Below are 17,296 nucleotides of genomic sequence, written 5' to 3'. Positions count from 1 at the left end.
CTCTCTCACATCGCTGAGATAAATAAAACCTAAACAATTCAAACATTTCATTGTAATAACTCGGTATTTAATTAATGCTTTGAATTAGATTAAACGTTTTCTCATAAAATTACAAATCATTGTCAGCTCATAGACTCATTTGAAGTATCTTCTTGCGTGAAATCAAAGCATTGACTTATTATGGAGGTTTGGGACAATCGAGTACGAAAAGACAGGATCCTGAGCAGCCCGGTTAGCTCAGTCGGAAGAGCGTGGGATTTTTAATCCTAAAGTCAAGGGTTCAACCGCCTTAGCGGGCGTGATTTTGCAACGTAGTTGACATAAAAACAGATGTTGCTCTCTCACATCGCTGAGATAAATAAAACATAAACAATTCAATATTTCATTGTAATAACTCGGTATTTAATTAATGCTTTGAATTAGATTAAACGTTTTCTCATAAAAACACAAATCATTGTCAACTCAAAGACCCATTTGAAGTATCTTCGTGCATGAAATCAAAGCATTGACTTATTATGGAGGTTTGGGACAATCGAGTACGAAAAGACAGGATCCTGAGCAGCCCGGTTAGCTCAGTCGGTAGAGCGTGGGACTTTTAATCCTAAGGTCAAGGTTTCAACCCCCTTAGCGGGCGTAATTTTGAAATGTAGTTGACAAAAAAACAGATGTTGCTCTCTCACATCGCTGAGATAAATAAAACATAAACAATTCAAACATTTCATTGTAATAACTCGGTATTTCATTAATGCTTTGAATTAGATTAAACCTTTTCTCATGAAAATACAAATCATTGTCAGCTCATAAACTCATTTGAAGTATCTTCGTGCGTGAAATCAAAGCATTGACTTATTATGGAGATTTGGGACAATCGACCACGAAAAGACAGAGTGCGAAACACAAACAATTCTAACATTTCATTCTAATAACTTGATATTATTCGCTCGCATCGCTGAGATAAATAAAACACAAACAATTCAATGATTTCATTGTAATAACTCGGTATTTAATTAATGCTTTGAATTAGATTAAACGTTTTCTCATAAAAATACAAATCATTGTCAGCTCATAGACTCATTTGAAGTATCTTCGTGCGTGAAATCAAAGCATTGACTTATTATGGAGGTTTGGGACAGTCGAGTACGAAAAGACAGGATCCTGAGCAGTCCGGTTAGCTCAGTCGGAAGAGCGTGGGATTTATAATCCTAAGGTCAAGGGTTCAACCGCCTTAGCGGGCGTGATTTTGAAACGCGGTTCACATAAATATAAATATTCTTTGCTCACATCGCTGAGATAAATAAAACATAAACAATTCAATATTTCATTGTAACAACTCGGTATTTAATTAATGCTTTGAATTAGATTAAACGTTTTCTCATAAAAACACAAATCATTGTCAACTCATAGACTCATTTGAAGTATCTTCGTGCGTGAAATCAAAGCATTGACTTATTATGGAGGTTTGGGAGAATCGAGTACGAAAAGACAGGATCCTGAGCAGCCCGGTTAGCTCGGTCGGTAGAGCGTGGAACTTTTAATCCTAAGGTTAAGGATTCAACCCCCTTAGCGGGCGTAATTTTGAATCGTAGTTGACATAAAAACAGATGTTGCTCTCTCACATCGCTGAGATAAATAAAACATAAACAATTCAATATTTCATTGTAATAACTCGGTATTTAATTAATGCTTTGAATTAGATTAAACGTATTCTCATAAAAATACAAATCATTGTCAGCTCATAGTGAGTTACTTTGAGACTCATTTGAACTTCCTTCGTGAGAGAAATCAAAAAATTGACTTATTATGGAGGTTTGGGACAATCGAGTGCAAAAAGACGGGATTTTGAGCAGCCCGGTTAGCTCAGTTGGTTGAACCTTGGATTTTATAATCCTAAGGTCAAGGGTTCAACCCCCTTAGCAGGCGTAATTTTGAAACGTAGTTGACATAAAAACAGATGTTGCTCTCTCACATCGCTGAGATAAATAAAACATAAACAATTCAATATGTCATTGTAATAACTCGGTATTTAATTAATGCTTTGAATTAGATTAAACGTTTTCTCATAAAAATACAAATCATTGTCAGCTCATAGACTCATTTGAAGTATCTTCGTGTGTGAAATCAAAGCATTGACTTATTATGGAGATTTGGGACAATCGACTACGAAAAGACAGAGTGCGAAACATAAACAATTCAAACATTTCATTCTAATAACTTGATATTATTCGCTCGCATCGCTGAGATAAATAAAACACAAACAATTCAACGATTTCATTGTAATAGCTCGGTATTTAATTAATGCTTTGAATTAGATTAAACGTTTTCTCATAATAATATAAATCATTGTCAGCTCATAGACTCTTTGAAGTATCTTCTTGCGTGAAATCAAAGCATTGACTTATTATGGAGGTTTGGGACAATCGAGTACGAAAAGACAGGATCCTGAGCAGCCCGGTTAGCTCAGTCGGTAGAGCGTGGGACTTTTAATCCTAAGGTCAAGGGTTCAACCCCATCAGCGGGCGTAATTTTGAAACGTAGTTGACATAAAAACAGATGTTGCTCTCTCACATCGCTGAGATAAATAAAACCTAAACAATTCAAAATTTCATTGTAATAACTCGGTATTTAATTAATGCTTTGAATTAGATTAAACGTTTTCTCATAAAATTACAAATCATTGTCAGCTCATAGACTCATTTGAAGTATCTTCTTGCGTGAAATCAAAGCATTGACTTATTATGGAGGTTTGGGACAATCGAGTACGAAAAGACAGGATCCTGAGCAGCCCGGTTAGCTCAGTCGGAAGAGCGTGGGATTTTTAATCCTAAAGTCAAGGGTTCAACCTCCTTAGCGGGCGTGATTTTGCAACGTAGTTGACATAAAAACAGATGTTGCTCTCTCACATCGCTGAGATAAATAAAACATAAACAATTCAATATTTCATTGTAATAACTCGGTATTTAATTAATGCTTTGAATTAGATTAAACGTTTTCTTATAAAAACACAAATCATTGTCAACTCATAGACCCATTTGAAGTATCTTCGTGCATGAAATCAAAGCATTGACTTATTATGGAGGTTTGGGACAATCGAGTACGAAAAGACAGGATCCTGAGCAGCCCGGTTAGCTCAGTCGGTAGAGCGTGGGACTTTTAATCCTAAGGTCAAGGTTTCAACCCCCTTAGCGGGCGTAATTTTGAAATGTAGTTGACATAAAAACAGATGTTGCTCTCTCACATCGCTGAGATAAATAAAACATAAACAATTCAAACATTTCATTGTAATAACTCGGTATTTCATTAATGCTTTGAATTAGATTAAACCTTTTCTCATAAAAATACAAATCATTGTCAGCTCATAAACTCATTTGAAGTATCTTCGTGCGTGAAATCAAAGCATTGACTTATTATGGAGATTTGGGACAATCGACCACGAAAAGACAGAGTGCGAAATACAAACAATTCAAACATTTCATTCTAATAACTTGATATTATTCGCTCGCATCGCTGAGATAAATAAAACACAAACAATTCAACGATTTCATTGTAATAACTCGGTATTTAATTAATGCTTTGAATTAGATTAAACGTTTTCTCATAAAAATACAAATCATTGTCAGCTCATAGACTCATTTGAAGTATCTTCGTGCGTGAAATCAAAGCATTGACTTATTATGGAGGTTTGGGACAGTCGAGTACGAAAAGACAGGATCCTGAGCAGTCCGGTTAGCTCAGTCGGAAGAGCGTGGGATTTATAATCCTAAGGTCAAGGGTTCAACCGCCTTAGCGGGCGTGATTTTGAAACGCGGTTCACATAAATATAAATATTCTTTGCTCACATCGCTGAGATAAATAAAACATAAACAATTCAATATTTCATTGTAATAACTCGGTATTTAATTAATGCTTTGAATTAGATTAAACGTTTTCTCATAAAAACACAAATCATTGTCAACTCATAGACTCATTTGAAGTATCTTCGTGCGTGAAATCAAAGCATTGACTTATTATGGAGGTTTGGGAGAATCGAGTACGAAAAGACAGGATCCTGAGCAGCCCGGTTAGCTCGGTCGGTAGAGCGTGGAACTTTTAATCCTAAGGTTAAGGATTCAACCCCCTTAGCGGGCGTAATTTTGAATCGTAGTTGACATAAAAACAGATGTTGCTCTCTCACATCGCTGAGATAAATAAAACATAAACAATTCAATATTTCATTGTAATAACTCGGTATTTAATTAATGCTTTGAATTAGATTAAACGTATTCTCATAAAAATACAAATCATTGTCAGCTCATAGTGAGTTACTTTGAGACTCATTTGAACTTCCTTCGTGAGAGAAATCAAAAAATTGACTTATTATGGAGGTTTGGGACAATCGAGTGCAAAAAGACGGGATTTTGAGCAGCCCGGTTAGCTCAGTTGGTTGAGCCTTGGATTTTATAATCCTAAGGTCAAGGGTTCAACCCCCTTAGCAGGCGTAATTTTGAAACGTAGTTGACATAAAAACAGATGTTGCTCTCTCACGTCGCTGAGATAAATAAAACATAAACAATTCAATATTTCATTGTAATAACTCGGTATTTAATTAATGCTTTGAATTAGATTAAACGTTTTCTCATAAAAATACAAATCATTGTCAGCTCATAGACTCATTTGAAGTATCTTCGTGCGTGAAATCAAAGCATTGACTTATTATGGAGATTTGGGACAATCGACTACGAAAAGACAGAGTGCGAAACATAAACAATTCAAACATTTCATTCTAATAACTTGATGTTATTCGCTCGCATCGCTGAGATAAATAAAACACAAACAATTCAACGATTTCATTGTAATAGCTCGGTATTTAATTAATGCTTTGAATTAGATTAAACGTTTTCTCATAATAATATAAATCATTGACAGCTCATAGACTCAATTGAAGTATCTTCGTGCGTGAAATCAAAGCATTGACTTATTATGGAGGTTTGGGACAATCGAGTACGAAAAGACAGGATCCTGAGCAGCCCGGTTAGCTCAGTCGGTAGAGCGTGGACCTTTTAATCCTAAGGTCACGGGTTCAACCCCCTTAGCGGGCGAAAATTTGAAACGTAGTTGACATAAAAACAGATGTTGCTCTCTCACATCGCTGAGATAAAAAAAACCTAAACAATTCAAACATTTCATTGTAATAACTCGGTATTTAATTAATGCTTTGAATTAGATTAAACTTTTTCTCATAAAATTACAAATCATTGTCAGCTCATAGACTCATTTGAAGTATCTTCTTGCGTGAAATCAAAGCATTGACTTATTATGGAGGTTTGGGACAATCGAGTACGAAAAGACAGGATCCTGAGCAGCCCGGTTAGCTCAGTCGGAAGAGCGTGGGATTTTTAATCCTAAGGTCAAGGGTTCAACCGCCTTAGCGGGCGTGATTTTGCAACGTAGTTGACATAAAAACAGATGTTGCTCTCTCACATCGCTGAGATAAATAAAACATAAACAATTCAATATTTCATTGTAATAACTCGGTATTTAATTAATGCTTTGAATTAGATTAAACGTTTTCTCATAAAAACACAAATCATTGTCAACTCATAGACTCATTTGAAGTATCTTCGTGCATGAAATCAAAGCACTGACTTATTATGGAGGTTTGGGACAATCGAGGACGAAAAGACAGGATCCTGAACAGCCCGGTTAGCTCAGTCGGTAGAGCGTGGGACTTTTAATCCTAAGGTCAAGGGTTCAACCCCCTTAGCGTGTGTAATTTTGAAACATGGTTCACATAAAAATAAATATTGTTTGCTCACATCGCTGAGATAAATAAAATATAAACATTTCAATATTTCATTGTAATAACTCGGTATTTAATTAATGCTTTGAATTAGATTAAACGTTTTCTCATAAAAACACAAATCATTGTCAACTCATAGACTCATTTGAAGTATCTTCGTGCATGAAATCAAAGCATTGACTTATTATGGAGGTTTGGGACAATCGAGTACGAAAAGACAGGATCCTGAGCATCCCGGTTAGCTCAGTCGGTAGAGCGTGGGACTTTTAATCCTAAGGTCAAGGGTTCAACCCCCTTAGCGGGCGTAATTTTGAAACGTAGTTGACATAAAAACAGATGTTGCTCTCTCACATCGCTGAGATAAATAAAACATAAACAATTCAAACATTTCATTGTAATAACTCGGTAGTTCATTAATGCTTTGAATTAGATTAAACGTTTTCTCATAAAAATACAAATCATTGTCAGCTCATAGACTCATTTGAAGTATCTTCGTGCGTGAAATCAAAGCATTGACTTATTATGGAGATTTGGGACAATCGACCACGAAAAGACAGAGTGCGAAACACAAACAATTCAAACATTTCATTCTAATAACTTGATATTATTCGCTCGCATCGCTGAGATAAATAAAACACAAACAATTCAACGATTTCATTGTAATAACTCGGTATTTAATTAATGCTTTGAATTAGGTTAAACGTTTTCTCATAAAAATACAAATCATTGTCAGCTCATAGACTCATTTGAAGTATCTTCGTGCGTGAAATCAAAGCATTGACTTATTATGGAGGTTTGGGACAGTCAAGTACGAAAAGACAGGATCCTGAGCAGTCCGGTTAGCTCAGTTGGTAGAGCGTGGGATTTATAATCCTAAGGTCAAGGGTTCAACCGCCTTAGCGGGCGTGATTTTGAAACGCGGTTCACATAAATATAAATATTCTTTGCTCACATCGCTGAGATAAATAAAACATAAACAATTCAATATTTCATTGTAATAACTCGGTATATAATTAATGCTTTGAATTAGATTAAACGTTTTCTCATAAAAACACAAATCATTGTCAACTCATAGACTCATTTGAAGTATCTTCGTGCGTGAAATCAAAGCATTGACTTATTATGGAGGTTTGGGAGAATCGAGTACGAAAAGACAGGATCCTGAGCAGCCCGGTTAGCTCGGTCGGTAGAGCGTGGAACTTTTAATCCTAAGGTTAAGGATTCAACCCCCTTTGCGGGCGTAATTTTGAATCGTAGTTGACATAAAAACAGATGTTGCTCTCTCACATCGCTGAGATAAATAAAACATAAACAATTCAATATTTCATTGTAATAACTCGGTATTTAATTAATGCTTTGAATTAGATTAAACGTATTCTCATAAAAATACAAATCATTGTCAGCTCATAGTGAGTTACTTTGAGACTCATTTGAACTTCCTTCGTGAGAGAAATCAAAAAATTGACTTATTATGGAGGTTTGTGACAATCGAGTGCAAAAAGACGGGATTTTGAGCAGCCCGGTTAGCTCTGTTGGTTGAGCCTTGGATTTTATAATCCTAAGGTCAAGGGTTCAACCCCCTTAGCAGGCGTAATTTTGAACTGTAGTTGACATAAAAACAGATGTTGCTCTCTCACATCGCTGAGATAAATAAAACATAAACAATTCAATATTTCATTGTAATAACTCGGTATTTAATTAATGCTTTGAATTAGATTAAACGTTTTCTCATAAAAATACAATTCATTGTCAGCTCATAGACTCATTTTAAGTATCTTCGTGCGTGAAATCAAAGCATTGACTTATTATGGAGATTTGGGACAATCGACTACGAAAAGACAGAGTGCGAAACATAAACAATTCAAACATTTCATTCTAATAACTTGATATTATTCGCTCGCATCGCTGAGATAAATAAAACACAAACAATTCAACGATTTCATTGTAATAGCTCGGTATTTAATTAATGCTTTGAATTAGATTAAACGTTTTCTCATAATAATATAAATCATTGACAGCTCATAGACTCATTTGAAGTATCTTCGTGCGTGAAATCAAAGCATTGACTTATTATGGAGGTTTAGGACAATCGAGTACGAAAAGACAGGATCCTGAGCAGCCCGGTTAGCTCAGTCGGTAGAGCGTGGGCCTTTTAATCCTAAGGTCACAGGTTCAACCCCCTTAGCGGGCGTAATTTTGAAACGTAGTTGACATAAAAACAGATGTTGCTCTCTCACATCGCTGAGATAAAAAAAACCTAAACAATTCAAACATTTCATTGTAATAACTCGGTATTTAATTAATGCTTTGAATTAGATTAAACTTTTTCTCATAAAATTACAAATCATTGTCAGCTCATAAACTCATTTGAAGTATCTTCTTGCGTGAAATCAAAGCATTGACTTATTATGGAGGTTTGGGACAATCGAGTACGAAAAGACAGGATCCTGAGCAGCCCGGTTAGCTCAGTCGGAAGAGCGTGGGATTTTTAATCCTAAGGTCAAGGGTTCAACCGCCTTAGCGGGCGTGATTTTGCAACGTAGTTGACATAAAAACAGATGTTGCTCTCTCACATCGCTGAGATAAATAAAATATAAACATTTCAATATTTCATTGTAATAACTCGGTATTTAATTAATGCTTTGAATTAGATTAAACGTTTTCTCATAAAAACACAAATCATTGTCAACTCATAGACTCATTTGAAGTATCTTCGTGCATGAAATCAAAGCATTGACTTATTATGGAGGTTTGGGACAATCGAGTACGAAAAGACAGGATCCTGAGCAGCCCGGTTAGCTCTGTTGGTTGAGCCTTGGATTTTATAATCCTAAGGTCAAGGGTTCAACCCCCTTAGCAGGCGTAATTTTGAACCGTAGTTGACATAAAAACAGATGTTGCTCTCTCACATCGCTGAGATAAATAAAACATAAACAATTCAATATTTCATTGTAATAACTCGGTATTTAATTAATGCTTTGAATTAGATTAAACGTTTTCTCATAAAAATACAAATCATTGTCAGCTCATAGACTCATTTTAAGTATCTTCGTGCGTGAAATCAAAGCATTGACTTATTATGGAGATTTGGGACAATCGACTACGAAAAGACAGAGTGCGAAACATGAACAATTCAAACATTTCATTCTAATAACTTGATATTATTCGCTCGCATCGCTGAGATAAATAAAACACAAACAATTCAACGATTTCATTGTAATAGCTCGGTATTTAATTAATGCTTTGAATTAGATTAAACGTTTTCTCATAATAATATAAATCATTGACAGCTCATAGACTCATTTGAAGTATCTTCGTGCGTGAAATCAAAGCATTGACTTATTATGGAGGTTTAGGACAATCGAGTACGAAAAGACAGGATCCTTAGCAGCCCGGTTAGCTCAGTCGGTTGAGCGTGGGCCTTTTAATCCTAAGGTCACAGGTTCAACCCCCTTAGCGGGCGTAATTTTGAAACGTAGTTGACATAAAAACAGATGTTGCTCTCTCACATCGCTGAGATAAAAAAAACCTAAACAATTCAAACATTTCATTGTAATAACTCGGTATTTAATTAATGCTTTGAATTAGATTAAACTTTTTCTCATAAAATTACAAATCATTGTCAGCTCATAGACTCATTTGAAGTAACTTCTTGCGTGAAATCAAAGCATTGACTTATTATGGAGGTTTGGGACAATCGAGTACGAAAAGACAGGATCCTGAGCAGCCCGGTTAGCTCAGTCGGAAGAGCGTGGGATTTTTAATCCTAAGGTCAAGGGTTCAACCGCCTTAGCGGGCGTGATTTTGCAACGTAGTTGACATAAAAACAGATGTTGCTCTCTCACATCGCTGAGATAAATAAAATATAAACATTTCAATATTTCATTGTAATAACTCGGTATTTAATTAATGCTTTGAATTAGATTAAACGTTTTCTCATAAAAACACAAATCATTGTCAACTCATAGACTCATTTGAAGTATCTTCGTGCATGAAATCAAAGCATTGACTTATTATGGAGGTTTGGGACAATCGAGTACGAAAAGACAGGATCCTGAGCATCCCGGTTAGCTCAGTCGGTAGAGCGTGGGACTTTTAATCCTAAGGTCAAGGGTTCAACCCCCCTTAGCGGGCGTAATTTTGAAACGTAGTTGACATAAAAACAGATGTTGCTCTCTCACATCGCTGAGATAAATAAAACATAAACAATTCAATATTTCATTGTAATAACTCGGTATTTAATTAATGCTTTGAATTAGATTAAACGTTTTCTCATAAAAACACAAATTATTGTCAACTCATAGACTCATTTGAAGTATCTTCGTGCATGAAATCAAAGCATTGACTTATTGTGGAGGTTTGGGACAATCGAGTACGAAAAGACAGGATCCTGAGCAGCCCGGTTAGCTCAGTCGGTAGAGCGTGGGACTTTTAATCCTAAGGTCAAGGGTTCAACCCCCTTAGAGGGCGTAATTTTGAAACGTGGTTCACATAAAAATAAATATTGTTTGCTCACATCGCTGAGATAAATAAAACATAAACAATTCAATATTTTATTGTAATAACTCGGTATTTAATTAATGCTTTGAATTAGATTAAAAGTTTTCTCATAAAAATACAAATCATTGTCAGCTCATAAACTCATTTGAAGTATCTTCGTGCATGAAATCAAAGCATTGACTTATTATGGAGGTTTGGGACAATCGAGTACGAAAAGACAGGATCCTGAGCAGCCCGGTTAGCTCAGTCGGAAGAGCGTGGGATTTTTAATCCTAAGGTCAAGGGTTCAACCGCCTTAGCGGGCGTGATTTTGCAACGTAGTTGACATAAAAACAGATGTTGCTCTCTCACATCACTGAGATAAATAAAATATAAACATTTCAATATTTCATTGTAATAACTCGGTATTTAATTAATGCTTTGAATTAGATTAAACGTTTTCTCATAAAAACACAAATCATTGTCAACTCATAGACTCATTTGAAGTATCTTCGTGCATGAAATCAAAGCATTGACTTATTATGGAGGTTTGGGACAATCGAGTACGAAAAGACAGGATCCTGAGCAGCCCGGTTAGCTCTGTTGGTTAAGCCTTGGATTTTATAATCCTAAGGTCAAGGGTTCAACCCCCTTAGCAGGCGTAATTTTGAACTGTAGTTGACATAAAAACAGATGTTGCTCTCTCACATCGCTGAGATAAATAAAACATAAACAATTCAATATTTCATTGTAATAACTCGGTATTTAATTAATGCTTTGAATTAGATTAAACGTTTTCTCATAAAAATACAAATCATTGTCAGCTCATAGACTCATTTTAAGTATCTTCGTGCGTGAAATCAAAGCATTGACTTATTATGGAGATTTGGGACAATCGACTACGAAAAGACAGAGTGCGAAACATAAACAATTCAAACATTTCATTCTAATAACTTGATATTATTCGCTCGCATCGCTGAGATAAATAAAACACAAACAATTCAACGATTTCATTGTAATAGCTCGGTATTTAATTAATGCTTTGAATTAGATTAAACGTTTTCTCATAATAATATAAATCATTGACAGCTCATAGACTCAATTGAAGTATCTTCGTGCGTGAAATCAAAGCATTGACTTATTATGGAGGTTTGGGACAATCGAGTACGAAAAGACAGGATCCTGAGCAGCCCGGTTAGCTCAGTCGGTAGAGCGTGGGCCTTTTAATCCTAAGGTCACGGGTTCAACCCCCTTAGCGGGCGTAAATTTGAAACGTAGTTGACATAAAAACAGATGTTGCTCTCTCACATCGCTGAGATAAAAAAAACCTAAACAATTCAAACATTTCATTGTAATAACTCGGTATTTAATTAATGCTTTGAATTAGATTAAACTTTTTCTCATAAAATTACAAATCATTGTCAGCTCATAGACTCATTTGAAGTATCTTCTTGCGTGAAATCAAAGCTTTGACTTATTATGGAGGTTTGGGACAATCGAGTACGAAAAGACAGGATCCTGAGCAGCCCGGTTAGCTCAGTCGGAAGAGCGTGGGATTTTTAATCCTAAGGTCAAGGGTTCAACCGCCTTAGCGGGCGTGATTTTGCAACGTAGTTGACATAAAAACAGATGTTGCTCTCTCACATCGCTGAGATAAATAAAACATAAACAATTCAATATTTCATTGTAATAACTCGGTATTTAATTAATGCTTTGAATTAGATTAAACGTTTTCTCATAAAAACACAAATCATTGTCAACTCATAGACTCATTTGAAGTATCTTCGTGCATGAAATCAAAGCACTGACTTATTATGGAGGTTTGGGACAATCGAGGACGAAAAGACAGGATCCTGAACAGCCCGGTTAGCTCAGTCGGTAGAGCGTGGGACTTTTAATCCTAAGGTCAAGGGTTCAACCCCCTTAGCGTGTGTAATTTTGAAACATGGTTCACATAAAAATAAATATTGTTTGCTCACATCGCTGAGATAAATAAAATATAAACATTTCAATATTTCATTGTAATAACTCGGTATTTAATTAATGCTTTGAATTAGATTAAACGTTTTCTCATAAAAACACAAATCATTGTCAACTCATAGACTCATTTGAAGTATCTTCGTGCATGAAATCAAAGCATTGACTTATTATGGAGGTTTGGGACAATCGAGTACGAAAAGACAGGATCCTGAGCATCCCGGTTAGCTCAGTCGGTAGAGCGTGGGACTTTTAATCCTAAGGTCAAGGGTTCAACCCCCTTAGCGGGCGTAATTTTGAAACGTAGTTGACATAAAAACAGATGTTGCTCTCTCACATCGCTGAGATAAATAAAACATAAACAATTCAAACATTTCATTGTAATAACTCGGTAGTTCATTAATGCTTTGAATTAGATTAAACGTTTTCTCATAAAAATACAAATCATTGTCAGCTCATAGACTCATTTGAAGTATCTTCGTGCGTGAAATCAAAGCATTGACTTATTATGGAGATTTGGGACAATCGACCACGAAAAGACAGAGTGCGAAACACAAACAATTCAAACATTTCATTCTAATAACTTGATATTATTCGCTCGCATCGCTGAGATAAATAAAACACAAACAATTCAACGATTTCATTGTAATAACTCGGTATTTAATTAATGCTTTGAATTAGGTTAAACGTTTTCTCATAAAAATACAAATCATTGTCAGCTCATAGACTCATTTGAAGTATCTTCGTGCGTGAAATCAAAGCATTGACTTATTATGGAGGTTTGGGACAGTCAAGTACGAAAAGACAGGATCCTGAGCAGTCCGGTTAGCTCAGTTGGTAGAGCGTGGGATTTATAATCCTAAGGTCAAGGGTTCAACCGCCTTAGCGGGCGTGATTTTGAAACGCGGTTCACATAAATATAAATATTCTTTGCTCACATCGCTGAGATAAATAAAACATAAACAATTCAATATTTCATTGTAATAACTCAGTATATAATTAATGCTTTGAATTAGATTAAACGTTTTCTCATAAAAACACAAATCATTGTCAACTCATAGACTCATTTGAAGTATCTTCGTGCGTGAAATCAAAGCATTGACTTATTATGGAGGTTTGGGAGAATCGAGTACGAAAAGACAGGATCCTGAGCAGCCCGGTTAGCTCGGTCGGTAGAGCGTGGAACTTTTAATCCTAAGGTTAAGGATTCAACCCCCTTTGCGGGCGTAATTTTGAATCGTAGTTGACATAAAAACAGATGTTGCTCTCTCACATCGCTGAGATAAATAAAACATAAACAATTCAATATTTCATTGTAATAACTCGGTATTTAATTAATGCTTTGAATTAGATTAAACGTATTCTCATAAAAATACAAATCATTGTCAGCTCATAGTGAGTTACTTTGAGACTCATTTGAACTTCCTTCGTGAGAGAAATCAAAAAATTGACTTATTATGGAGGTTTGTGACAATCGAGTGCAAAAAGACGGGATTTTGAGCAGCCCGGTTAGCTCTGTTGGTTGAGCCTTGGATTTTATAATCCTAAGGTCAAGGGTTCAACCCCCTTAGCAGGCGTAATTTTGAACTGTAGTTGACATAAAAACAGATGTTGCTCTCTCACATCGCTGAGATAAATAAAACATAAACAATTCAATATTTCATTGTAATAACTCGGTATTTAATTAATGCTTTGAATTAGATTAAACGTTTTCTCATAAAAATACAATTCATTGTCAGCTCATAGACTCATTTTAAGTATCTTCGTGCGTGAAATCAAAGCATTGACTTATTATGGAGATTTGGGACAATCGACTACGAAAAGACAGAGTGCGAAACATAAACAATTCAAACATTTCATTCTAATAACTTGATATTATTCGCTCGCATCGCTGAGATAAATAAAACACAAACAATTCAACGATTTCATTGTAATAGCTCGGTATTTAATTAATGCTTTGAATTAGATTAAACGTTTTCTCATAATAATATAAATCATTGACAGCTCATAGACTCATTTGAAGTATCTTCGTGCGTGAAATCAAAGCATTGACTTATTATGGAGGTTTAGGACAATCGAGTACGAAAAGACAGGATCCTGAGCAGCCCGGTTAGCTCAGTCGGTAGAGCGTGGGCCTTTTAATCCTAAGGTCACAGGTTCAACCCCCTTAGCGGGCGTAATTTTGAAACGTAGTTGACATAAAAACAGATGTTGCTCTCTCACATCGCTGAGATAAAAAAAACCTAAACAATTCAAACATTTCATTGTAATAACTCGGTATTTAATTAATGCTTTGAATTAGATTAAACTTTTTCTCATAAAATTACAAATCATTGTCAGCTCATAAACTCATTTGAAGTATCTTCTTGCGTGAAATCAAAGCATTGACTTATTATGGAGGTTTGGGACAATCGAGTACGAAAAGACAGGATCCTGAGCAGCCCGGTTAGCTCAGTCGGAAGAGCGTGGGATTTTTAATCCTAAGGTCAAGGGTTCAACCGCCTTAGCGGGCGTGATTTTGCAACGTAGTTGACATAAAAACAGATGTTGCTCTCTCACATCGCTGAGATAAATAAAATATAAACATTTCAATATTTCATTGTAATAACTCGGTATTTAATTAATGCTTTGAATTAGATTAAACGTTTTCTCATAAAAACACAAATCATTGTCAACTCATAGACTCATTTGAAGTATCTTCGTGCATGAAATCAAAGCATTGACTTATTATGGAGGTTTGGGACAATCGAGTACGAAAAGACAGGATCCTGAGCAGCCCGGTTAGCTCTGTTGGTTGAGCCTTGGATTTTATAATCCTAAGGTCAAGGGTTCAACCCCCTTAGCAGGCGTAATTTTGAACCGTAGTTGACATAAAAACAGATGTTGCTCTCTCACATCGCTGAGATAAATAAAACATAAACAATTCAATATTTCATTGTAATAACTCGGTATTTAATTAATGCTTTGAATTAGATTAAACGTTTTCTCATAAAAATACAAATCATTGTCAGCTCATAGACTCATTTTAAGTATCTTCGTGCGTGAAATCAAAGCATTGACTTATTATGGAGATTTGGGACAATCGACTACGAAAAGACAGAGTGCGAAACATGAACAATTCAAACATTTCATTCTAATAACTTGATATTATTCGCTCGCATCGCTGAGATAAATAAAACACAAACAATTCAACGATTTCATTGTAATAGCTCGGTATTTAATTAATGCTTTGAATTAGATTAAACGTTTTCTCATAATAATATAAATCATTGACAGCTCATAGACTCATTTGAAGTATCTTCGTGCGTGAAATCAAAGCATTGACTTATTATGGAGGTTTAGGACAATCGAGTACGAAAAGACAGTATCCTGAGCAGCCCGGTTAGCTCAGTCGGTTGAGCGTGGGCCTTTTAATCCTAAGGTCACAGGTTCAACCCCCTTAGCGGGCGTAATTTTGAAACGTAGTTGACATAAAAACAGATGTTGCTCTCTCACATCGCTGAGATAAAAAAAACCTAAACAATTCAAACATTTCATTGTAATAACTCGGTATTTAATTAATGCTTTGAATTAGATTAAACTTTTTCTCATAAAATTACAAATCATTGTCAGCTCATAGACTCATTTGAAGTAACTTCTTGCGTGAAATCAAAGCATTGACTTATTATGGAGGTTTGGGACAATCGAGTACGAAAAGACAGGATCCTGAGCAGCCCGGTTAGCTCAGTCGGAAGAGCGTGGGATTTTTAATCCTAAGGTCAAGGGTTCAACCGCCTTAGCGGGCGTGATTTTGCAACGTAGTTGACATAAAAACAGATGTTGCTCTCTCACATCGCTGAGATAAATAAAATATAAACATTTCAATATTTCATTGTAATAACTCGGTATTTAATTAATGCTTTGAATTAGATTAAACGTTTTCTCATAAAAACACAAATCATTGTCAACTCATAGACTCATTTGAAGTATCTTCGTGCATGAAATCAAAGCATTGACTTATTATGGAGGTTTGGGACAATCGAGTACGAAAAGACAGGATCCTGAGCGTCCCGGTTAGCTCAGTCGGTAGAGCGTGGGACTTTTAATCCTAAGGTCAAGGGTTCAACCCCCCTTAGCGGGCGTAATTTTGAAACGTAGTTGACATAAAAACAGATGTTGCTCTCTCACATCGCTGAGATAAATAAAACATAAACAATTCAATATTTCATTGTAATAACTCGGTATTTAATTAATGCTTTGAATTAGATTAAACGTTTTCTCATAAAAACACAAATCATTGTCAACTCATAGACTCATTTGAAGTATCTTCGTGCATGAAATCAAAGCATTGACTTATTGTCGAGGTTTGGGACAATCGAGTACGAAAAGACAGGATCCTGAGCAGCCCGGTTAGCTCAGTCGGTAGAGCGTGGGACTTTTAATCCTAAGGTCAAGGGTTCAACCCCCTTAGCGGGCGTAATTTTGAAACGTGGTTCACATAAAAATAAATATTGTTTGCTCACATCGCTGAGATAAATAAAACATAAACAATTCAATATTTTATTGTAATAACTCGGTATTTAATTAATGCTTTGAATTAGATTAAAAGTTTTCTCATAAAAATACAAATCATTGTCAGCTCATAAACTCATTTGAAGTATCTTCGTGCATGAAATCAAAGCATTGACTTATTATGGAGGTTTGGGACAATCGAGTACGAAAAGACAGGATCCTGAGCAGCCCGGTTAGCTCAGTCGGAAGAGCGTGGGATTTTTAATCCTAAGGTCAAGGGTTCAACCGCCTTAGCGGGCGTGATTTTGCAACGTAGTTGACATAAAAACAGATGTTGCTCTCTCACATCACTGAGATAAATAAAATATAAACATTTCAATATTTCATTGTAATAACTCGGTATTTAATTAATGCTTTGAATTAGATTAAACGTTTTCTCATAAAAACACAAATCATTGTCAACTCATAGACTCATTTGAAGTATCTTCGTGCATGAAATCAAAGCATTGACTTATTATGGAGGTTTGGGACAATCGAGTACGAAAAGACAGGATCCTGAGCAGCCCGGTTAGC

At 35.6% G+C, this 17,296-nt stretch overlaps 5 non-coding genes across 5 annotated transcripts; all 5 read left to right on the top strand.

The window, feature by feature from the left end:
- The first annotated feature begins 1,162 nt into the window (after positions 1–1,162).
- TRNAI-UAU (transfer RNA isoleucine (anticodon UAU)) lies at positions 1,163–1,235 on the top strand. Its single transcript has one exon. It is a non-coding gene; the product is annotated as a tRNA-Ile (tRNA).
- Positions 1,236–3,717: 2,482 nt separating this feature from the next.
- On the top strand, positions 3,718–3,790 carry TRNAI-UAU (transfer RNA isoleucine (anticodon UAU)). The gene has a single exon. It is a non-coding gene; the product is annotated as a tRNA-Ile (tRNA).
- Positions 3,791–6,609: 2,819 nt separating this feature from the next.
- On the top strand, positions 6,610–6,682 carry TRNAI-UAU (transfer RNA isoleucine (anticodon UAU)). The gene has a single exon. It is a non-coding gene; the product is annotated as a tRNA-Ile (tRNA).
- A 6,369-nt stretch (positions 6,683–13,051) lies between these two features.
- Positions 13,052–13,124, top strand: TRNAI-UAU (transfer RNA isoleucine (anticodon UAU)). The gene has a single exon. It is a non-coding gene; the product is annotated as a tRNA-Ile (tRNA).
- Positions 13,125–16,615: 3,491 nt separating this feature from the next.
- TRNAK-UUU (transfer RNA lysine (anticodon UUU)) lies at positions 16,616–16,688 on the top strand. The gene has a single exon. It is a non-coding gene; the product is annotated as a tRNA-Lys (tRNA).
- The last annotated feature ends 608 nt before the right edge of the window (positions 16,689–17,296 follow it).

Source organism: Saccoglossus kowalevskii, chromosome 17, assembly GCF_978046115.1.
Source record: "Saccoglossus kowalevskii chromosome 17, keSacKowa6.1, whole genome shotgun sequence".
NCBI lineage: Eukaryota > Metazoa > Hemichordata > Enteropneusta > Harrimaniidae > Saccoglossus > Saccoglossus kowalevskii.
Note: the sequence above shows the minus strand (reverse complement) of the source record. Positions and strands in the feature narration are given on the sequence as shown.